This window comes from Carassius gibelio, chromosome B25 (genome assembly GCF_023724105.1).
Source record: "Carassius gibelio isolate Cgi1373 ecotype wild population from Czech Republic chromosome B25, carGib1.2-hapl.c, whole genome shotgun sequence".
NCBI lineage: Eukaryota > Metazoa > Chordata > Actinopteri > Cypriniformes > Cyprinidae > Carassius > Carassius gibelio.
Window position 1 is genome coordinate 15409471 of NC_068420.1, and position 24725 is coordinate 15434195.

General features: G+C 36.7%; 1 protein-coding gene and 1 long non-coding RNA gene across 2 annotated transcripts in view; one reads left to right on the forward strand and one right to left on the reverse strand.

The window, feature by feature from the left end:
• The window catches only part of LOC128013988 (annexin A2), a 327457-nt gene that overhangs the window by 227821 nt on the left and 74911 nt on the right, over positions 1-24725 (reverse strand). The window lies entirely within an intron of this gene.
• Positions 1892-6631, forward strand: LOC128013996 (uncharacterized). The gene is made up of 3 exons (XR_008183473.1): positions 1892-2077; positions 4061-4260; positions 5482-6631. It is a non-coding gene; the product is annotated as an uncharacterized LOC128013996 (long non-coding RNA).

Below are 24725 nucleotides of genomic sequence, written 5' to 3' on the forward strand. Positions count from 1 at the left end.
TAGGAACAAAACAACTCTCTTCTTATTGTCTGCAATCAAACATCCTAGACCGCTGTTGTGCAAATCTGTCGCACCTGTTGTAGTAATTTCAAAAACACACAAGTGAGAAGAACAAACAGAAAATAAGCCATGTGACGGTGGCATCTTGACAAGTCTTTAAGTAATTCCTACAAGAACAAACACCCTTGGGCTGCCTGGCTTCACTGCTTAAGTTGTTGAGAGGACAGCATCAAAGCACATTACGAGAGCGGCACAATTACCGCATGTGGGTGAGCGAAGCACTGCGATGGAAGTGTCAACTCCAGTTAATTCAAAATGTATTTTGTAAATGACAACAGAATGTTTATTTTACAGGTAACTGTCCCTTTAAAGGTTTCAACAAACCTCTTATTTACAAGTATTTATCATACACTCTAACCATTAAAATATAACTTAGAATTTAGAATGTTACCCTAACAACTGAATAACAGCATTCTGAACACACTGCATTATTCCAAACGCTTAGCAACCATTGACAGCACTTTTGCACCCACAAAACAACCTAATAACTGCATAGCAACATAATTAAACAATAGGAACACCTTAACAACTACATTTCAGTGCCTTGCCGATGACTCACAACATTCTAGATACCACATAGCGACACCATGGAAGTAACCGAAAACACCCTTGCAACCACCTAGCAACACAAAGAAGACCTTATCAACCACATACTCCCTGCCAACTACTCACAACAACCTAGCAACCACATAGCAACACCCTGGCCATTATTTTTATTTTATTAAAATCAACTCTCAATATCTTAGAAACAGCATGGTAACATCCTAGTAACCACCCCAAACACCATACCAACACCCAACATGACTTTAGTGACCATCTAGTACGTCTTAATAATTGCAAAGCAACATACTAAATCACTCAGAACACCTTATAAACCACATACACATTGTCAATGTTTCCCAACACCCTAGCAACTGTATAGCAACACCCTAGCAACCACCCAGCATGATTTCAATAACTAACAGAAAATCCTTACAACCCCATGTAAAAGAATAAAATAATAAAATAAAAAAGTATATTTTCATAATGTACTTAAAGTGTTCTATTTTTGTGCACTATTATTTTGTACGTATTATACTAGAATCTTTTTGTATGCAGATATAGTATTTTAAAAATGTACTGTGCCAAAATAGCACAGTTGAGTACACTTACATGATCTTAATTTAATCTGACGGAGTACTAAAGAATCATTTCTAGTATATTTAGTATAAAATTAGTGCGCAAAAATAGAGCACTTTAAGTAGCTACATTATGAAAGTGGACTTTTTTAACCTGGGACTGCATAGCAACATGATAAAACACCCTGGCAACCACCAAAACACCAAACCATCCACCCAGCATGACTACAGTAGCTACTATCTACTACATCTTAATAACTGCATGCTAAAACACTCAAAAGACCAAATACACCTAGCCAGCAACTCACAACATCCTAGCAACTACAGAGCAATACCCTAGCAACTGTACAGAACACCATAACAACTGCACACTAACATGTTTAAACACGCAGGACACCTTATCAACTACAAAGATCCTGGCAGGAACTCAACACCATAGCAAACTTTTGCAGCAAGCAACAAACACCTCAGCGACAGCCCAACAACATGGCACCGTCACTTTTTCCCTGTATCATGTAGTTTTGTTTAATAACACTTCTTTCTGTTTCTCCACAGTGCAAACTCCTCATTAGTAACAGACAACCTCCACCTGGCTCTAGGTTATGTGGACACCGAGCGTCCAGGAATCTCAAGGACGTATCACTCTCCCAGATTAAACAATAGTCACTCTCTGTCAAACTCGCCATTCCCAAAACTGCCACGCTGGAGGAAAATGAGCCCCCGCTCGGCCCCCTCTCCGTGCTCGACAGAGAGAGAGAGTGGGGGAGATCGCTTTAGCCTGAAGGAGAGACCAGATAGTGAAATAATCTTTAATCTCTGTCCCTTCCAGGCATCGGCAACACCTGTTTTCCTTGATGGCGTCGTGCGAGAGGGCAGCGTTCAGCCTTGTTTTAAAGCTGGTAATTATTGTACTAATTATTCACATAGGTGCTGGGTGATTACGGACGTTCAGGTGAATGCTCGTCCTGCGCAGCGCCAGATGAGACCGGCATGCGGTTGCTCCAGTCCCTCATTTCCCTTCCAGATATTTGACCTCTTGCGTTGTTTGCAATCTGCACTCTGGGAGCAGAATAACAGGCAGAAACTTTTAATTGCTGGGAAACACTGCTCAAAGACACCAGATTTAGCCATCTGTTAACTATTTAGATAGACTCGTTTTTTCTCTCCACGACTGAACGGAAAGAGGATGTGTTGTTTTTGTGAAAAACAAAAAGGAGCAGAGGGTTGCAACTGTTTTTTCCTTCGCTAACAGATGCTCTATGAGCAGGAAACAACACTTATTTGGATTACACACACAAGGAGTTGTTTGTGGTGTGTTGCGTTGCGTATGTATTGTGAGTGAAGGAGAGACTGTTGCAGTCTGGAAGTGCACGCCTTCCATCATCTCATTAATATTCTATGAATCAAATGATTATTTTTGTGTTTTAAAGACTGTATATTTAATTAGGTCCTGGAGGGAATATGGTGCCTTGAAGCCAGATTTATCTGTCCTCAGACTGAATTTAATTCAATTAATGGTGAGAAACCATAGTTATAGATTTCTCGGTCTCCCTCTCTTTGTTAATAGCAACACCGATTTCATGAATTTTTCATTCTCTGGTGCCAGTTTTGAGGCAATTAACTATCTATTGCAAATTTTACTCCACTTGTGTCTCAGAAAAAAAGTCCCTTTTAAACTATCCAGTGCTCATTATTGAGAGTGAAATTGGGCTTTCTGTCATCATTTGCTCACTCTCACATCCATCCAAACTATTTTATTTGGCCTAGCACAAAATGAGAAGTTTCGAAAAATGTCCAGGCTCTTTTCCATACAATGATAGTGGATGGTGACTATTGCTAAGAGGGTCAATGATGAAGAAAAGGAAAAGCCTTGTTTGAAACACACATGCCAGGTTATTAGAAATGTATTCATTTTGGTTTAAACTTCTTTCTTACACCTTGACATCAATTATTGATTCATGAAAATCATTACATATATTGGGCAAGTTGCACCGCATGAAATTCCACAAAACGTATCTTGTCTGTCATAAATACATCAAATTATCTTTTATTGTAGGAAGCTTATTGACCTTCCGACAGTCGACAGGGTCTTTCTGCATATTGGTCAATATATATATATTAATGAGCATTTTTGTTAAATATTATACTTTTATTTTCAAAGAAATATAATTTTTTTTTTTTTTTTACAAAATTACTTTTTCTGGCCTTTTTCTTCCTGACATTTTTGAAGAAGAAAAAACTAATTTTTCATATTCATTTTTGTCAAAAATCATACTGGTTGCACTTTATTTTACAGTAGGTGTACTTACATATACTTATAGTGTACTTACAGTGTATTTATCTAAGAAAGTTCTGGTAATACAAGGTAACTACGGGGGGTAGGGTTAGGTTTAGGGATAGGTTCAGGGTTAGTACCTAGTTATTACATAGTTATTGTAATTACTATAATAAGTACATAGTATGTACATGAGGAACAGGACTGTAGAATAAAGTGCTACCATCATACTTGTTTAGAATACAAACTATTTCAAACTTAACTAGCACTACAGAATACAGGTCTATTCTAACAGTGCAGTACTATATAGATTGTATCTATGACATTATTGGAGTCACATAACAGAAATCACTGGCAAATTCTTAATCCACTTAATGCTATTCACAGCATTTTCCATAAGCCTCAAGAATGATGCCAGTCGGCCATTAAATGAAACAAATCAGAGGAAATTAATGTCCACTTTGAGCTGCTACTGTAAGTGTTTGAGCAACATACAGCAGATCAAAGGTTAAGTGAGAATGAAAGCAGCACATTTATCCCTTTAAGAATGTTTGGTGAAAATTGCATCGTTTGATGCCGTTAATGTCCTTCCCCCTTTATCACTCAGATTGCCTGACTTATAAATATGAATGTCTGCTCTGCTCGGCCCGCCTCAAATCCCCGGTGGTCACTCTGTCTGCTCACACGGCATCTGATGAAGCATTCAAACACAGGGGGACGTAAGTGACAATGACACTACAAAGCTCAACGATGAAGCCAGACAGGATCTCATTACGGCATGAGACTGTTAATAATAAACTATCACAGGTCAGTTGGGAAAACCTCCATGGGTCAATGACATGACACTCGTTTTATTTGTCAGACCTATTCATTTTTATAAATATATAACAAACATTAAATCGCAATTCCTGCACATAATGACTTGAATACACCTTTTCCATGATGAGCATGTTTTTAATTTCTAAAATTAATGTAGATTTTTTGAGGGCCATGAAGTAAAAACAAATATCAGGATGATATAGTGAAGAGAAAGCTTATTATTTCATTATTATTATTATTATTATTATTAATCCTGCTTCAATGCTTATTAATTTGTTCAGCAAATCAAAGTCATGATGAAATATGCAGACCCTTATGACTGTGCGTCAAGGTCATAAAGTCTTTTAAAAGTCAACTTACAGATCAAGTTACTCCCAAGTTGACTCCCCAAATATGTAATGGGTTACATGAATAACTAATTTATATATTCTTAATTGCATAATCATTTATATATATTTTTATTAATTACATTTTGATTGATGACTTTGTATGACTTTGATTTGCTGAACAAATAATTATTAAATGTAAATGTCATGTGGTGCGACTTCCAAAATATGTAATGGGTTATATGAATGACTAATTTATATATTTTTTTTATTGCATTTATATCGTAATCATTTATATATTTTTTATTAATTAAATTTGACATTTTATTAAATGTAAATGTCATGTGGTATGACTTTGCAAATATGTAAAGGTATTTATGAATTAATAATTCACCTCATAAGAAAAAAACTTGGAAATATTTGTGAAATAATTATAAGGACGTGTACACTCATGCATTTAGCGGTGTAAGGAAAACACGTTTTCATTTGCCGGTTGCACCACATGACATTTTTAATTGAATTGAAAATGGCCCCTTTCAGAAAATGGCCTTCATGAAGATTTTTAAATGTTCCCCTTTTGCGTTCTACAAAAAAAAAATGAACACAACAGTCTTAATATTTGGTGTGGTGTAACATATTGACATGGGAAATGTTTTGTTTTATTTTTATTGTAACTGTTTGCAATCTTTTCTGTTTGATGTCCGTCTTTGTGACTTCAGTCTGTTTGTATGACAGCGAACACATGTCATAATACACGGGGCAGGAGACCTCAGGCCCAAATACCTAAATTACTCTCTGCTAAACCAAATCTGTCCATAGATCTAGAAATATATCCCCCTCTCTTGCCTTTTACCACTTTTCATCCTCTGTTTCTTTCTCTCAGGTCCCAAATCCACGACGGTATTAGGTGAAACAGATTGCTCGGGTCTGAATTTAAACCCACAGCCCTCCTCGAGGAGAGTCAAGTCCAATGACAAACATAATTCTTCAAGGAAGTTTGGAAATACTCGGCCAGGAAAATGGAGGTTGGAGACGGGGTGTCTCGAAAAGGTCAAGATTTGCTGTTTGGAAGCCTAGCTCAAACATAAATGCTCTGTAATACCGGTTTGGGTGATTGCTTTACTCTCTAGACAATGTCAATTTTGTGGAAGGAGTTGCAGATTAAGTCGCCGGCGTGTCAAGGGCCCTCGTGGGGGCCAGTGTCTAGTCTCGGAAACAGGTCCTAAAGCCCATGCCTATTACCACAGCCACCCACAGGACAGATGTTTAAAGCTTAGGGGCGCAATGGAGAATAATAGCACATTAGATTCTTAATGTCTCTGTTGATGCCGCGCTCATGTGGGAGGAAAATCTCTGGTGGTCCAAACACCTTGCCCCTTTTTTTCCTCATCCCTCTCTTTATTTTTCTTAGCTCCATCCAGATTTGGTTGCTCGGTCTCTCCTCATGCCACTTGAGCGATGAATCCTACCCCGGAGCAAGGCGCCACACACAATTCATCAAGATATGACCCGCTCGGAGGATGCACTGGGCTAATGAACTCATTAAAATGTGTGCGCGTGTCGGCGCGTGTGGGCGGATGTGGATGTTTGCGCGAGCGTGCGCGCGTCTGCTTTGTGGGTTTAATGTATATGTTTGTGTAAAAGGGAAAAAGGGGAAAGATGGCCCGCCGATGGAAAACCATTAGCCCCACCTCACAGTTCAGATTGCAAGCATTTATCTTGGCAGATATGATGGCTGTTTAAAGCTGTGATGTATATCTGCGGTGTGCCGGATTCAAAGGCCGGGAAAACTGACTATGAAGAAAATGATTCCAGATGCAGATCCATCATTTGAGAATTGCCTCCTTCATAGGCAGCGTACTGTACAGGAAAAGCTTTTAGTCCTGTGATTGTCTTGATTATGAGCTTCACTTACGGAAGTGACATAATATTTATACATAATAATTATTAGCTAAGCAATGTGGGTGACAAGCTTTCTGCCAGTTTTGTATAATGATTTGTCACATATTAAATGAGAATACTCTCTCTCTCTCTCTCTCTCTCTCTCTCTCTATATATATATATATATATATATATATATAAACACAAACACAAACACTATATATACAATCTCATAAAAACATATCGCTATTTACCACAAAATCAATTGAAAATATATACAAATATATTATTTTTTAAATCAATGTGTTTTAATTGTTTTGATGTTATAGTGTCAGTCGTCTTGCTATACCTTTGAAACTGCAATGCTTTGCCACGTAGACTTCTATTGTAAGAGCATCACTGTAAACTATTGTACTACTGTACTGAATACAAAATAATTGATATATTTATATGCTTACATTTTATATAAAAAATATTTACTTAAATTATTTCAATTATATATTTTACAATATATATATATATATATATATATATATTAGCAAAGATAAAAGGTTTGTAACCCTACTTTAATGCAGGAATAAAATACACTAAAATCATAATCATATTAGTTAACATGTAGGGTATATTTGTATTTAATGAATTTTATAAATGTATTTTTTTTTATAAAATAAAATACAAATAACACATTACAGTAATGAAAAATTGGAGTTTTAAATTATCTTAATGGTAAGATTATTATTAGGATTATTACAATTATCACAATTATGTCAATGCAAAACATTTTAACAATACAAAACAGAGCCTAATCTTCTTTATGCAAAATATTCTGCAAACTATATATTCCACATTTTAGGATGAAATGGGCGTTTTCCTGACAAACTTGACCCTGCCATTGTGATCAGTGCCAATCAGTCAGACTTTAGCATGTGAACATGACTCGCTTCATGCTGGGCTCCATGCACCTCTTATATTACAAGCTCATGTCTACATGTGTAAGACAGAAGCAGTCCCCCACCCCCTCCTTCAAAGACCCCCATCCAGGGCTGGAGGTACACCTTTATGAGAAGAGACCGGGGGTAATTCAGTCCGTAGGCTTAATTAATCTTGTGTCTGATTTGATGAATGGCTCCCAAATAGTGCTGTAATGGTGTGATATCTCTCAGCTCGGAGGCTCTGCTGTTGACAGAGGCTGTGTGAAAGTCAAAACTGGGAGCCCTTCACTCTGGGCTTTGTTTGCAAAGTTCCTCTAGTCTGCAATCGTAACCCACACACACATCGCGTACTGCACCCATCTCATGCTGTGTTACTCAGTTTTGACAAAAAAATGATTTGTTGTCTGTAAAGAAGAAGCGCAGCGCCTCAGGGGGTAAACACATTAGTGTGAGTAATCTAATGTTGATCTTTCTAATGAGAGGTGCTTAAATGATTTTAAACATACTACTCTAGTTACACATTTGGGACGTGTTGAAGTTGACTTTACAATGTGTGTAAAGCCATCAGTATAGCAAGGTCATCATAATTGATGGTTGTTCTTTGGTTAATTACCTGTACAACGCACTAATTCCCTCAAAAGTGAATAATAGCATTTGGTTGATTGTTTCTAAGGTGTGTTTGGAGGCTGTGTACGGGATTTGGGACAACAACAAAAAAAACTCAACCCTCAATTCGTAAAAAAATAAGTAAAAATTGGGTTTAAAGTCATTTAAGGAAGTCTATATGGCAAGTGTTTCATTCTTCTGTTAAAAAATAAGTGAATAAGATGCATCAGTGTCCGGTTATGCGTTATTAGCGCAATTCCTGTTGGGTAGATTTGTCTTTGTACAAACTATTTCAGTAATTTTATGATACTAGTTCTGATGTTATAGTGTTAAAGTTGTCTTGCTATATTTTTGAAACTGTAATGCTTTGCCACATAGATTTCTACTGTAAAAGCATTACTGTAAACTAAGTGAAATTACGTTATTTTATCAATGAAAAATAGTTATATTAATACAAAATAATTGACATGTTTATATGTTTGCATTTTGTATAAAATATTTACTTAATTATTTTGTTATACATTTACTTTATTAAACACTTACTTTATTACATTTACTTTATTATTATTTTACAATATAAAAGTATACTCTGAAATTATATTTTTAAATATATAAATGTCTATAAATTACATATATAAATTATTTAGATGTATAAAAATACATGTGTATGTGCGTGTATGACTTGCATTCATATATATATATATATATATGGGCTAGTAAATATATTTTGCATGAATATTAATACATTATTTTTTGGCAATAATAGTTTTTTATATAAAAACGCAAACACACAATATTATAATATACATTAATCACATATACAGTGTTTTTTTGAATTTTCTACCGATTTATTATGCATCTTTATTGTAAATGTTTACGAATGTATTTCTAAGCATGTCAGAAAAGCTGTTACTAAAGTTTAACCGTAGAACATTCCAGGCTAGTTTTGATTTGTATTTCAAAACAAACACATCTTCTTGTTAAATTTACTTGTAGTATCCCACAATTCAAATAACCATAAACACTCCTTTCATTTGTCATTTGTTGGGACGTCTCTGAGGAATAGTCACGCAGAAAGAGACGCAAACAATAACAATTATGCGACTTAAATTCTAAAACTCACACATGCATTATTAATCCCCCCATAAAATACTTTTTCTGACGAATTATTGACAATCTGTTGTGCTGAATGAGCGTTGGGGATCTCCCTGACACTGACAGTTGTTGGTTTGGGATAATAAAGTAAAACCCACCTCTTTAATCTTTAATAGACCCTCACTAATCCCCTAGTTTAACTGGCAGACCCTAAGGGAGTGTTAGCGCTTCTGTGCTATAGTGCAATAGAGAGGCAATGCGCGCCTTTGATCCGTCCAATGTGATGCTAATTTCAGTCAAATTTCAGCATATGGAAATTTATACTCCTTTTGTATGCGAAAGTTGCAGGGTGTGTGTGTGCGCTTGGGTTTTTCCTCGCTGACATTATCCGATTTCGCCGTGCCAAATATCACATCTCGCTAACCTGTTAGCCTGGTCCTCAGAAGCCATGGCTGTTTTAAAGGTTAAGGCCATCAGTACGGCTTAAACTGTGTGCTTTTTCTGCCCACGTCTGATGATTGGAGGATCAAACTATCGGGCTAGAAATCATAAAGACTGTAGAAATCGCCACAGACATTAATTTAGCACGGCTAGCGCGTAGGAGCTAACGAGGGATGGCAGATGGGCAGGACGTGTTGAGACGGGTGACTGGAGGGGTAGGTGATGAGATTCAGAGGCCTCGGCCGGCCCGTGGACTTGATTAAACTAATCTCATCTCTATCAAAGCGTCGCGGGGCGAGCGGACCCGCCATTATTCATGGGCCTGGGGTAATTACAGGCAGGCGCTGCTTTGGGATCTGAGCTCTCATACCTCCAGGCTAGCAGGGCCCTTGCTTACTCTGTGCTATGTTTTTAGGCTGGGCCTCCTCCGTGCACTGGCCCAACGAATGGGAACATAGAGGACCTTAGCCTTTCAAATTTGGCATTGATTTGAAATTTTATTGAAAATATTAACCTAACCCTAGTGAAAAACTGTATAATTGTCATACACTACAGTTCAAAAGTATGGGGTCAGAATGTTTCTGACAGAAATCTCTTCGGCTCACTGAGACTGAATTCATTTGTTGATAAATATAGTAGAAACCGAAGTATTATAATGGGGCATGTTGTCACAATGTAAGAGGTGTCACAATAGGACCTTGCCATTAAACAGTCTATTAAATGCTTTTTAGCTAAATTTGGTAAACGTTTTTTGACACATTTGATGAAACATGAAATAGTAATAAATTAAAAGGTTCACGCACAGAATGTGTATTAATCAATTAATTACAAAAACAACAACAATAACATAAAACACATGTGACAACTTGCCCCTAAAAAAAAAATCTTCCTTAATTGCAATATAATGTTGGAACTTTTTTGTTTTTTTAGTGAGCACTTCAACAGCTATAGCAAAAATAACAATAAAACAAATATTTAAAAAAAATATCACAATTAAATAATTTGGTAGAAAAGATTATCCTGATTTCTGACTGTTTTAAACTAGATGTTTGTAAAAACAATGCAGAAGAAAACACATGTAATTTGACTTCAGAGTCTAAACCTTTTAGTTCCACGATACATTTAAACACTGTGACAACTTGCCCCAATCTCTGCTACATGTTGATAACACGAAAACAGAAATCAATGTAGTCATTTAAAACTTTTATTTCACAAGCGCTTATATTTTTTAGATTATGTTTAGTTCATGAGTGTTGTTACTATAGCATGGGGTTATAAGTTATAGAAAATTTTATTGAGGTTGTTTAAAAGTGTATTTTTGTCAAAGAACAAGAGACGGCTGGTTGACAATGACAATGACTGTCTGTATCTATAGAAGACTCTCTCTCTCACACACACACACACACACACACACACACACACACACACATTCACTCATGCTTTGTGATGGATTAATCGAGATGAAGTGCCACTTGTCCTCTCGGCATCATGCTGCGCTGTCTGTCATTTCAAAGCCATCTATCTTGTCTTTAAAAAAATCACAATGTAAAAACATTACGAAATCCGCAGTTCAATTTTACTAGATAATACATTAAACAAATATAGTAAAAGTGGCTAAGCAGAGAAGCATTACATGACGTGGGAGGATCTGAATTGAATTATTTACTGTGCTGTAGCCTCTGAGGATCACGAGAGATAATTTATCTGATAAAATAACATGCATATTCATATGCCACGGTGTTTCTGAGGACAGAGGAAATTAGTTGTGTACTATTATTAAAAGAAAAATAGGAAAAAATATTATATATACATTATATATATATATGTGTGTGTGTGTGTGTGTGTGCGTGTGTGTGTCTGTGTGTGTAATTTAAGTATAATGTTAATAAAACTTAAAATTAAATAATTCATTAAATAAACATCAAATTGATCCTGATTAAAGATGCTCATAATTATGCTACTCTTAATGAATAATTTTAAATTGAAAAGGCATATACACTGTACCATCGTACACATCTTCGGGCAATTCTGTTTGTTTTTTAGCTTGCACGTCACATACTTTTATCCAAACTGTAGCAAACAAACTTTTTTTTTGAGGACGTGTTTGGCGTAAACATAGCCTAAAGTCGTTTATTAACTGATTTAGTTCACGTCTCAGATTTTATTGAACATTATCAAGACAAAATATCAGGCTGTAGGAGATTGTATGGTCTATATGATGCTTCGATAGGGATTCTAGCAGTTGTTGGGCCGGAGGTTGAGCTCTTCCCCCATGTCAGTGTGTTTCGTGTGGGTCTGAGCTCAAGAGACCCATGGGGATCCTGCTGGAGGAAGCGGGAGATGATAGGAGAGATGCGAGTAAGTAATTAGATCCTGGGGTGAGAGCAGGTCTGTAAGACGCGGCCAGTGTTGTGTGGATCCACTCCAGGCTGTGTTTGCCGGCTCTTTGAGCTTCACTGGCCCACAGTCCTGAGGATGTTTTCCAGTATGACAGAAGCAGGGCGATCCCTTGAGAACGGCATCCAGTCATTAATAACTGGCCACGGCACAAAGATCTGAGAGAACAAGTTCAACACCATCAGTCCTGTGGAAAAACAGAGCGTGGCGTCTCGTTTACTGTCTGTTTTTAACAAGTTGTGGTCAAAGGTCCGATTCCTTTGTTTGAGTCGAGGGGAGATGAAAGTTTTGTTTTGGAAAGAAGCTTTTTCATTCGCAGTCTCTTATCATCTCAACGAAGCCCTTGAGCTACAAAACAAGTTCATAAAGCAGCTGAAAGCTGTCATGGGTTGTGCGCTACACTGACTTGGATTTTTATTTGTCTCCCAAGGGATGTTTGTACAGAAATGAAAACCAGTGCGGAATGTCAAGGGGAAAAAGAAATATGTACCTGAGTTGTGACTGTCTGCAAACTCAGTTTTAGTAGTTTTACACACAGACTTTATGTGTTTTAGTAGTTTTCGGTTTTGTTTCGCGATTTTGTATTGTACAAAAGTAGCTTCTAAGTAACTATAATATGTAATAATATTTATTTTTTATTAATTTCAATTTATAAATGAGTAATGAATTTGTTAATTCATTGATCTGTTAACATTAGATCATACAAGTTATTAATGATTATTTCTTAATATTATACATAATTATTAGAAATTATCAATTCAACTTGTATTTACAATCTGAGGGTTTGTTTTCTGAATATTTCTTAAATTTAGATGGTTGCATCCTCTTCATATATAATATTGTAAAATTATTAATAACTGCAAATAAAATGAAAAAGTGCATTTGTTGAATTTATATTATTTTCTATCCCAATACTTTTTTTTTTCTCAGTTTGAATCTCAACAGACATTTACGAGTCATGATTTTTGAGTTTGGTGTATTCAAAATATTTTTGCATTTTATTTTTGCAATTCTTTTATTAGAATTACCTTTTATTTTTTTAATTTTCAGTTTTATTTTTATATAAAAAATGTGTCATTTTTATTAGATTTTGGTTTTAGTTTTCTATCAAGATTTATTTTATGTTAGTTTTATTAATTGTGTGCTTTCTTCATTTTATATTCTGACAAATTCAGTTTAGTTTTATTTTAGTTTTAGTAGGTTTGGTACTTCTACTTAAATCTATTTTATCAGTTAGTTGACAAAACTACATAAAAAAAATTTCAAGTGTAATTTTTAAGTTGACCATAATTCCTTCAGTTTTATTTATATTAGTTTTGATTAATAAGAAGAACTAAGAGCACAGCAGAGAAAGAAAAGACACAAGGAACAGAAAATGATGTGAGCCAGACTCGAACCCACTTTGTTCACATTAGCGCCACAGCTACTTAGCCATCTTATTCATAAACAAAGTCATATAAATTACCAACAGAGATGCAAAACTGAAAAATATCACTAAATACAGTTTGTTCTCTGTTATATTATAGAACCATTTGAGTGAAAGCAAGAAAATGCGCGTATAAAGCCAAGGGTTCCCACCACGCTCTCCAGCACCTCCATTTATTTTTACTGGTCTCAGTGGTCTCATTCCCACCAACTGCTGTGGACTCAGCATCTACTCTAATTCGGTCAAACAAGCACAACATCTCCGGCCGTTTCTCTCCTTTCTCCATTAAGATGACTTAAGTGATTTTCTCTTTGCGTGCGGCTTAAGTAAATCAAATACGTCTCTCAAGCCCAGTTATTAAAAACAGTGTCCTTTTCGTTCTCTATCAAAGCACAGTAATCCTGATTTACACAGTGGAAAAACCTCCGCCGTCGTATCCCGCTACCTTCCCAAGGAGATCGAGTAATTAAATTGGTACTTTTTACAAGTCGTACTCAATAAATCTGAATAAATTAACAAGGCATTACCAAGACTGCTACATTAAATTTGCATAGTGTATTTAATGAATATGCAACTGCAAGTGAAAAGGTCTGCTACTGTGAACCCTCCAAATTAGCATAACTACTTCCAGCATGTTTCTTAAATAATGCTCTCATTTGCACATCACTGAGTTGGCTAATTCTAACTTCAGTCAGGGTAGCCTTGTAATTAAGACTCTTGCTTTAATTTTTAATGAAGTTTGTGTTGCATCAATCCTGACAGTAATGAGGGGGACATGGAAACAAAAAGGCTTCTAATAATTAAATTCACAAACCAGTTCTAGGGATGATAATTCCTGAGGAGGAATTACATGACTAATTATTAATTAAATATTCATACTGTTGCATGGGCTGCCTCACTTAACTGCTTGTCTTGCCGCCGCTAATGCCGAGATGTAAATCGTCTTTGCTATCACCGCGTCTACTCGAAGGTCCCGGATCCTTTTTAGTGCATGATTAATCATGTTGACACCTCAGATGAAATGCTTTTTATTGGCCTCGTTTATTGAGCCGTTTTACCTGAGTTGGTTTAGCTCCTGTTGAGATACATTACCGAGCTTTAAGTACATAAACAAACCGGCGTCGGAATGGCCAACGTCTAGTTACGATGATGCACGCATTAGCATTATTAGCATATCCTGTTTGTCAATTTCACAGGCTAGTTACAATATCTGACGCCGTTTTTGTTAAAAAAAAAACATTGTGCTTACTTTAGCATTTAGCATTAGCCTTTTTAGCTTCTTGCACTCCCTCTGAATTTATCGCACGGAATTTTCAAATCACTTATTTTAACAGTGTTGTTTTTCGTTTAGCTCCTCTTGAGATGCATTACTGAGTTTAAGTACAAAACAAAATGGTATCACAACGACGACGACATCTGCTTACATTGATGCATGCATATTAGGATATCCTGTTTGTTGATTTCCCAGGCTAGCTTTGATATTCTGGGGCAATTTTTGTTCAAAACAAACCTTGCAGCTTATGTTGTTACAGTACAAACCTTTGTGCTCCCTTTAGCCTTTAGCATTAGCCTTTAAACCTCTAGCGTACACTCTGGATTTATCTGAAAATATTTCCAAATACCTAAACAGATTTTTGTTTTTGTTGTTTTTTAGTTTAGCTGCTATTGAGATTCATTATTGAGCTTAAGGTACATAAACAAACCACTGTTGGAAAGGCTGATTAGCATTAGCATTATAAGCATATCCTGTCTGTTAATTTCACATGCTGGTTTCTATATCTGAGGCCATTTTTGTTCAACAACATTTGTGCTCCCTTTAGCATTAGCTTTTTAGCCTCTTGAGTTAGGTCTGGATTTATCAGAGAATATTTCCAAATAGTTCAGCTTTTTATTGGCCTCGTTTATTGAGTCGATTTACCTGAGTTGATCTAGCTCCTGTTGAAATTTGTTACTGATCTTTAAGTGCACAAACAAACTGCCATCGTAATGGCCATCTAGTTACGATGATGGGTGCATTAGCATTTTCAGTATCTTCTGTCTTTCTGAATTCCACAGGCTAGCAAGGATATTTGAGGTCATTTTTATTCAAATCATACCTGGCATCTTTTATCAACTGGAGCTGCTCCCTTTATCGTTTAGCATTAGCCTTTCAGTCTCTTGCATTTGCCATGGATTTATCTGAGAATATTTCCAATTACATTTGTTGTTTCTGGTTTTTAGCTCCTGTGAAGATTCATTACCAGAATGGACGACATCTGATGTTACAATGATGCACACATTTTTTGTTGGGTGGGGGGGGTGTTAGCACCAGTTGAGATTCATTACTGAGCTTTAAATACATAAACCTGAATTGCAATGAGTGACATCTAGTAACACTGATGAAAGCATTAGCATATTCAGCATCTCCTGATTGTCCATTTGACAGGCTAGTATCAATATTTGAGGCCAGTTTTTCCAAATAACACCTGGCAATTTTTGCTGGGAAAGTACAAACCTTTGTGCTCCCTTTAGCATATAGCATTAGCCTTTCAGACTCTCGGATTCGCTCAGTATTTATCCCACAAAATTTCCAAATGGCTTATTTAACAGTATGTTGTTTTTGACCTTTTCCAATTGGTTATTATCCGCGATGCGCGGCCGCTCTTGATTTCTCTCTGCGGTCTGAAGCGGTCCATTTTAGCATCATTAAGGTGCTGGAATGGTCTTCGTAGCTCCACAGTCTTTGGTCCCAACTGAGGTTTAATGGCAGAGTCAGATTTCCCCATTTAAAAGGCAGCGTGGCTAATTAAGCTTGGCTAATCAGCTGGTCTGTGTCAGCCGGAGTTTTAGTGCCTGTCTCAGCAGATATCAGTGCGTAGTAATAGCGCTAGGCTAATTGCTACAAAGAGAATGACTGATACCAGCTGAAATCCGCTTTGCCCCCTGATTGCCATTGTGCTTCTATTGACCACAAGAGAGAAAATTGAATAATTACTGCTACCAGAACAGGCTTATTGAGAGGCCTAGCTTGTGCTATTCAGGAATGGGAAACGTATGCAGCTTAGGAAATGGATTATATGTTAGCATTAGCATCTATGTGGTCAAATAACTGAAGGCTCATGGCAAGAATGTCAGGACCCTTTAGCACTGTGCTGTGTGATCCTTTAACTGCAGGCACTTTTATTTTCAAGTGATCTTAGGTCCTTAATTGTACCGAAAACTTTTTTCATGACTTTTATTTATAGATATTATTGCTGTATACTTTTCCCAGACACAGAATTTTAATTATGGAATATGGAAATCCTATATAATCCAAACAAAATGTGAAATCTTTAATATATATATATATATATATATATATATACATACACCCCACACACACACATGTATATATATATATATATATATATATATATATATATATATATATATATATATATATATATATATATATATATATGTGTGTGTGTGTGTGTGTGTGTGTGTGTGTATATGTATATATATATATATATATATATATATATATAATGATGTAATTAAGGCATAAAATTAGCCTCAGAAAAGACAAACAAAGCAACCAAATAAAGCAAAATAACTAAATAAAATAAAATTAGATTATTAGATTATTAATATATATCACATTTATAAATAAATAAATAAAAATGAAGTTTCCACTGTCATTTCCATCAAAGAATGCGCAAAACATGTCATTTGAGACCACTGTGGTGGAAATGGTCAGGGTTTAAATAAAAAAGAATAATAATTAAAAAAAAACTGTAATTTGTCTGTGTAAATGGTCATAGTATTGCAGTAAAATTTGTTTACATTTAGTTTAGCCAGATGTGCTTATGAATTGTGTGTTAGATTAAAATACCTCATATCATGGAACATTATAACTATATATATAAATAGCAATTTGTTACTGCTGTATCCTGCCCTCAATATTAGCATTTCTTGTGAAGAGCATTTCATATTTCCTAAAAGAGCACGGGGAAGCTTTATGGTGTCATGACATTTGGAGTTATCTCTATATTAATTCACACTATTTCATGCATTTAAGTGAATATATGGGGTCCATTAGTAGAAAAATGGGGTCAAAGTTCACTTTTAAAGCTATAACTTATGGTTCACAATGCAGCTGTAAAATGGTCCTTTAGGTCATAGACAATCCTTTGTAAGTGGCCAGATTTAATAGGTACAGCTGATTTAGGTAATGGAGAAAAGAAAAGAACTCCCACCTACCATCCTGCCAGACCTGAGACTCGAACCCATGACCTTTAGGGTACAAGTTAAATTCTCTATTCATTAGGCCACAACCTTATGTTTCAGAACTGTATGTTTCAGCTCTATTTCAGCTGTAATAGATTAGTCAACGCTTCATTATGTTAAGCTCTGCTCACACTTGGATTTGTTCATCTGTGTGCATCTGTTTCTACACAGACACCCTGACACAGTCGTCAATCCACTGCTAAGTGCTTATAGCGATTACTCAGTTTAGCACACTTATCCATTCCAAAATAATAATCTCTCCAGTAATTGCATATTATTACTCTTCCTGAAAAAATGAAACAAAAAGTAACAAAAAGCAGTTCAAATGATGAAACTGGTGTCTGTTGTGATCAGTTTTCTGTGCCACAAGTCATTGTTGGATAACTGCTCTGCAAGATGCTGCTCTAATCGCCAGTCAACTTTCCACAGGTGAGCTTCATCTACAAAAGCTCCATCTCTTGTTCTCTTTTTCTTACTGTTGCTAAGGAAACAGATTTTTAAAAGTCAATTATTTGGGCTTGTAATGTTTTTTGCCCAGACATGGGAATTGGACATTTCCCTAACTATATGAGTTAGGCTCTTAAAGCTACAGCGGTGCAGAAGTCATACGCAGGCATGGCTGATTTCAGGCATCCAGTGGCACTTGACATTTGTCAGATCTGCGCGCTGTGGTTTTTCCTTCATAACCCCAGTACGGCACGCTCCCCCGGCGCTCGTCTTCACCGTCTCTGACAGAGCAAATATGATTAGTTTCTCCATTTCTTTTGCATAACAAGTCCACGTTCAAAATTAGAACATGATTAGGCAATCAAAATTGGATCACGAAGGTGCGCCGATCTGAAGTCGCGCAGAACAGGTAACTGTGAAATTAGATTGTACATTTTTGGTATTTTATGGGAACAAGATGGCTTTTTAAAGTTTCTTTTGATTGTTGAATAACATTTTTAAAGCTTTACCAATGACTACTGCTACCAAAGAAAAATGACTTTTCAGTTTAGCAGAATGAACTCCTGAATTACAGAACATACTGTAAAGTGAATTGGATACACTTTCCTTCATACCAATAATCCTTTTTTTTGTGATGCTTTTCATGAGTACGTTTTCTTCTAATTGGATTTAACATGGTAAATTGTACTTGTGCCATTAATTCCCAATCAATCTCTAAATCGGGTTGATTTGCACTCCAGTTGTTCACCATTGGCTTTCCAGACGGCCCTTCCTGAGAATGTCATTACACGGGATGTAATTAGACGAACAGACCGTACGTCATGATTATATTTAAAAGAGAGTAAATCCGTTGAACCATAATCTGTGATTGTATTGCACATAAACCGTAAATAGAGGAGGTATTGACCTTTAGAATTATCTGGCCGGCATATTGTTTTGTGTCTGTGTCATTTTTATGCTGTTTTTATTAATAGAACCCTGACACAAGGCATTAAAAAAACCTCTACAGAGTATCAGCACTATTCCTTTCAGATACTGTTTTGGAAATGATTCATGTGATATTAATAAAGAAAAATTGCTACTTTTTTGCTATAAGGATGCATGATTATAAATTATTAGTTGCATTTTTTTTTCTTTTGCATTTATATGATGTGTTATACCAAAAACTAAATAAATAAAGTAAATAAATAAATGTGTGCACACACACACATAATTAAACATTAAGTAATTAAATAGATGTAATGTAATGTAATGTCTGTTTGAATTTATGGCAAAATAATTTGTTATTTAGAAGTAAGGTTATATGAATGGTCTTAAATCACCCAAAATAACATGAATGATACTGATGTATTATTCTGATTCATTTTTATTTGTTATATCACAGACTTCTAAGATCAACAACAAAAGCGATGTTTTCTCCATCTTTTAAAAGTTGCTTAGCATTATTTTGACCTAACCTAACTATGCATGATTATGTATTGTTAGTTGCACTGTACTATTAATTTGGCCAATATATGATTTATCATTAATTATTTAATAATTCTTTTTTTTTGCTAGTTTTCCATCCCATCTTAAAAGAAATACACATTTTACAAACAGTATAAACTAAAAAAAGAAACACTGAATTCAGATTAATTAAAATAATCTTTAATGTAATTGAATGAAATAATACTTTAATGAAAATCAAGTACATTATTAAATATCCAATATTTTTCTATTACTAAATCATTAAATATAATAGTCTAATATTAGTATAATAATATAAAAAATTACTTATAGTTAATATATGACATTTGCATACCATACATGCTCTGGGTTTTTAATAGCATTGACATTGGTCTACAACTGTACAGATGTATATTGGATATTTTAGGAGCAGTGTCTGTCTGCATTGATGGCCAAAGAGTCAGTTATTCAGAAGTAAGATTATATGACTTGTCTGGGGACTGACTTTCCCTCACGGGTCCCTGTGGAGGTTTAACTGCAAGGCTACTGTCCCCGGACACTCTCCGCTCAGATGAAGCATCTCTTGTATTATTTATCACACATGAGCCCAGCGGTCGGCCTGATGTCTTAATCACGCACCTCTCAGGCTGTTGGAGCATATGGCCCTACACAAGGCAGCTATCACATCAGATCTCCACAAAAATTAAATGCATTACAGTTCAACGACTGTTTCCTAAAAAAACCTCTTCATGCGATATCAACAGTGGCCACCCGTCGTCTCGTTTTCCCACATTCCCGCCGCTCTTGATTAGCACTCCTCGATGTCAATAATTGATGCAGAGCTCTTGATCAACAGTTTCCTTCTAGAAGCTACGCAATAATGCCACCAAACATTATATATGCATTAGACGACTTTTCTTGCGCCAGTCAAGGGTCTCTTTTACGTTGTTAGGTGAGATTAATAAACAAGCGAAGACAAGCGCTGTACATGCGGTCCCCATTAGCATTCTTTAGCAGGAAGCCAGATATTCCAGTACGACGGAGCCCGACGCCATCTCCTGCCCTTTGATTAGCCATGGATTAATAGTACCATTCCGGCTTCCTCCAATCCCACACTGTTTTCGGCAGGTTAGCACATCTTATTATTAAACAAATGAATTAGTGCCTGGAAATGTGTCATGCATATTACCTTGCAGCAGGAGCTGGTCAACTCCAGAGGAGCACGGGAAAGCTCCGGCATGCTCAGTTAACTGTTTGCCTGGCCCTATTAACAGAGCCATGATTTACCAGGGTCCCCTTGTTTGTGCTCGATGACGGAGATGCTGTTCATTCGGGCCGGCGTGAATCTGGCCCAATTAAAGTATTTGGATGTCAGTGACAGGCCTTAACTGCTTAAAATTATACTCGGCCATAAACAAAGACAAGGGGAGGGCAGGGACAGCGGAGGGTGGTCTAACATGAGCTAGCGAGGGGAGGCGCGCCGCGTCTTAAATATAAAGCATATTGTGTGTTAAGTGGCTAACCCCATTAGCAGCACCCAGGTGAAAGAGAAATCCGCTGCGGTGTTTTTTGGAGGATGTTTTAGGGATGTTTACAAGCACGATATTTCAGTTACAGATGCTGTGCGTTGTTTAAATGAATCCCAAACTTCGTAATCAGTTCACATATTTGTGGACGTTACATGTATCCCGAACAGAAATTCGGTGTTTAGAACAGAACAAGAAATATTTAGTGAATGTTCCGTCTAATGTGAGGCGTAAATAAACACATGCACGTTTGCAAGATATAAAACGTGTCTAAACGTGCGCATCACGACACGACGCATGTGTGCAAGGTATTGTTGAATTCGTTTGAGAAAACGGTAAATTCAGGTGTTTGGAGGCTTAATATTTTTCTGTTGATTAGATTCAGATCTTTCCCTTCCCTTCCAATTCAATCGAAACTTCATTCTGTTTAAGTTCAGTCAGAAAGGCTTTTCCATGCAACTGAGCCGATTCTAAACAGATTGTTCGGGTGCGTGAAACGAAGCTAATGTCACAGCGATCATCTGCCGTCCATTAACTCCCATCGCCTACGGATGACCGGACCCTGTCACTTTCTTGTAAAACACTGTTTTTGTATCTGAAATATGTATCCGTTCCTCATTATCCCATTACCTGCCCTTAGGATACTCTTCACATTGTCCTGACATAAAAAGGTGTTGTTGTTTATCAGCGCGGTAAACACTAATTTAAGCAGGGGTGCGTGGCATACGGCTGTGATCTTTAGCGGTTTTAGTGGTGTCCTGGGAGACCGAGACGTCCCCCGACGCGTGAGATGAAAGATAGTTGGAATGCCCCGTCGCCTGGTCCCAGTTGGCTAAGTGCCTCTCGCTCATTACCAAGGTCTCTATGAGCATGTGGGCAGCACAGAGCCTCTCCTGATCATATTAAAAGCAAAGCTCCGCTGATGACGACATGCTGTTTACCAGAGTGCACCGTAAGACAGGAAGTGATGTTGAGGAGGTGTGTGAGATAGGATGGGAGGGACATGGGCGTCTGTCATTAACCTTAACTTGTAAATTGAGATTTTGGGGATATTGTGTGTATGTTGTCAGTAGATTGTTGTGACTATGTACTTTTGAAACGTGCTTTTATAGGTGTATTAATTAATCGTGTTCACACAATTTTGCAGGTGATTGAGTTTCTCATCATGAAAAAGCTTCCCATGAAGATTTCACTCTGATTCAAGTTGGTCACATGAATTCATCAAGTTGACCAACAATCTGCATGGTTTGAAAGTGACTTTACTTTTGCTACACTATTGACAATGTTGGACCTTTTTTCCCCTGTTTTATTTAGGAGAAGCTACTACTAAACTAACTTAAATCTCTGTAGGGACTCAATAGCCGCATTTCCACTGTCGGGCCAGTGCGAGCCAGGGCTTAAAGCGGGCCGGGCGGGGCTCATAGCCCCGGGCCAGTAGCACCGAGGCCAGAATAGCGCAGGGTTTCCACAGTGGAGCTTGAAGCACCGCTGCACGTCACTAAAACACGCCCTTTACACGCCTCTCAGAACAACGTCATGCAACCTCATTATTTCACCATCAAAGAGAAGTTATCAGAAAACTAAGAAATAAATCACTGGAACATGCGCGATCACAAAACGAAGATGATAAAAGCGGCAGTTTGTTTGCATGCTTTGTTATATATTCAAATTCAAAAGCATGATGTTTTAACTATAGAATAAGTGATACATTGATCATATTGTTTTAATTTATCAGGACTCAAAATAATTCACACATAAATACACTTATTTCTATTTTATTTATTTATTTTTAACGCTCATGAAAATAGCCTGCTTATTCAGTCGAGTCTGTTTCTGTTTATTAGCCACAGCCGTCACATTTAGAATGAAGCTCCCGAACAAAAAACATTGTTTGGCTATATTCTTTTATGATAGGCAACGTGAGAAAAACTCTCGAGACGAGGCTTGTGACAGATAATATAAGTTACTTAATAAATACACGATTGTGATAGAGAATAAGAAGCTGACGTCTAATTTCTTCAAGCGGTCATATTTTAAAATGTTTACTATGGTAACATGTTTAGCGTGCATATCTTTTTCATCGCTTATAAATATTTCTGCCTTGTTTAGTGATTATAATCCACATTGGATCAAGTTATTTCAAACACTCACTGCTGACTGAAAGAGAGTTTTGCTCGACTTATTTAAAAAAGTGTTTAATGTTTGTGTTAGAGCTGTTATCTTTCTGAAATGTTCCACAGCGCAGACTCTCTATTTTTATAAAAGCTCCCAAACAAAAATCATTATTATATTTTGATGATATGCAACGTGGAGCTAAACTCACGAAACGACAGATACAATGTTACTTAATAAATGTGATAGAGAATAAGAAGCTGACGTCTGATTTATCCACGCGGTCATTTTTAACATGTTTACTATATAACGTTAATGTTTGGCGTGCATAATCTTTAACATCGCTTATAAATATTTCTGCCTTGTTTAATGATTATAATCCACATCGGATCAAGTTATTTCAAACACTTGCTGCTTACTAAGAGTGAGTTTTAAGATCAACTTATTTTAAAACGTCTTTAATGCTGGTGTTAAAGCTGTTGTCTTTCTGAAATGATCCGCGCTGACGCTCTCCAGACGCTGAGAAACTCCGCCTTTGTTCGTAACCCCTCCTCTAGCCCCAGCTGGCCCGCTTTGGCCCAAGGTTTTCGTCGGGCCGAAAAAACCTGGCCGTTGGCCCCGAGGAAGCCCCAGCGAGGCACGATCAAGCCCCGGAAGTGACAGTGGAAACGCGACTGGCCCTGGCACGCACTAGCACGCCCGGTCCTAGCTCGATAGTGGAAACACGGCTAATGATGTTAGGAATCAATTGATTTCTTCAATTCATTTGTGCAAGGAAAATCAAGTGAATTGGTACCAGGATTTGAATTTAATCTGTGCACTGTTTCAAATGAATCTATGCAACAAATCAAATTAATTGGTGCAGGGATTCAAAATTTATTTGTGCAGGGACTCAAATGAATCTATGCAAGGAATCAAATGAATCCTTGCAGGGATTCAAAATTATTTTGTGCAGGGGCTCGAATGAATCAATGAAAGGAATCAAATGAATTGGTGCCGGGATTCAAAATTAATCTGTGCAGGGGTTCAAGTGCATCTATGCAAGAATTTACATGAATTTGTGCAAGGACTCAAAGGAATCGATGAAAGAAATCATATGAATCAGTGCCAGAATTCAAAATTAATTTGTGCAGGGGCATAAATGTATCTATGCAAAGAATCAAATAAATCCTTGTATGAATTTATTCAGGGACTTAATGAATAAATCACATGGAATCGCTAGAGGAATTGGTGCAAGAATTCAAATGAATCAGTACAGGGGGGAATGAATCTGTGCAAATATTCAAATGGATATTTGAATGATACTTTTGGAGGGGCTGTCTGTATGGGTGATTCACCAAAATCACTTTTTATTCAAAAGTGAACTGGGTTTAAACTTGCATTACCTATATGAATAAGCACACTATTCATTTGTATCTGTGATCATGGCTGTTTTTAATGAATGATACTTTATTATAAGGCTTAGGTTTAAAAGAGAATGAGGGTAGATCTACAAGGATTTGATCATGTTTCATGTGATACAATGTGTTTGAGAAGACAAGGGAAGAGACTGAAAAGGTCTCAAGGGTCA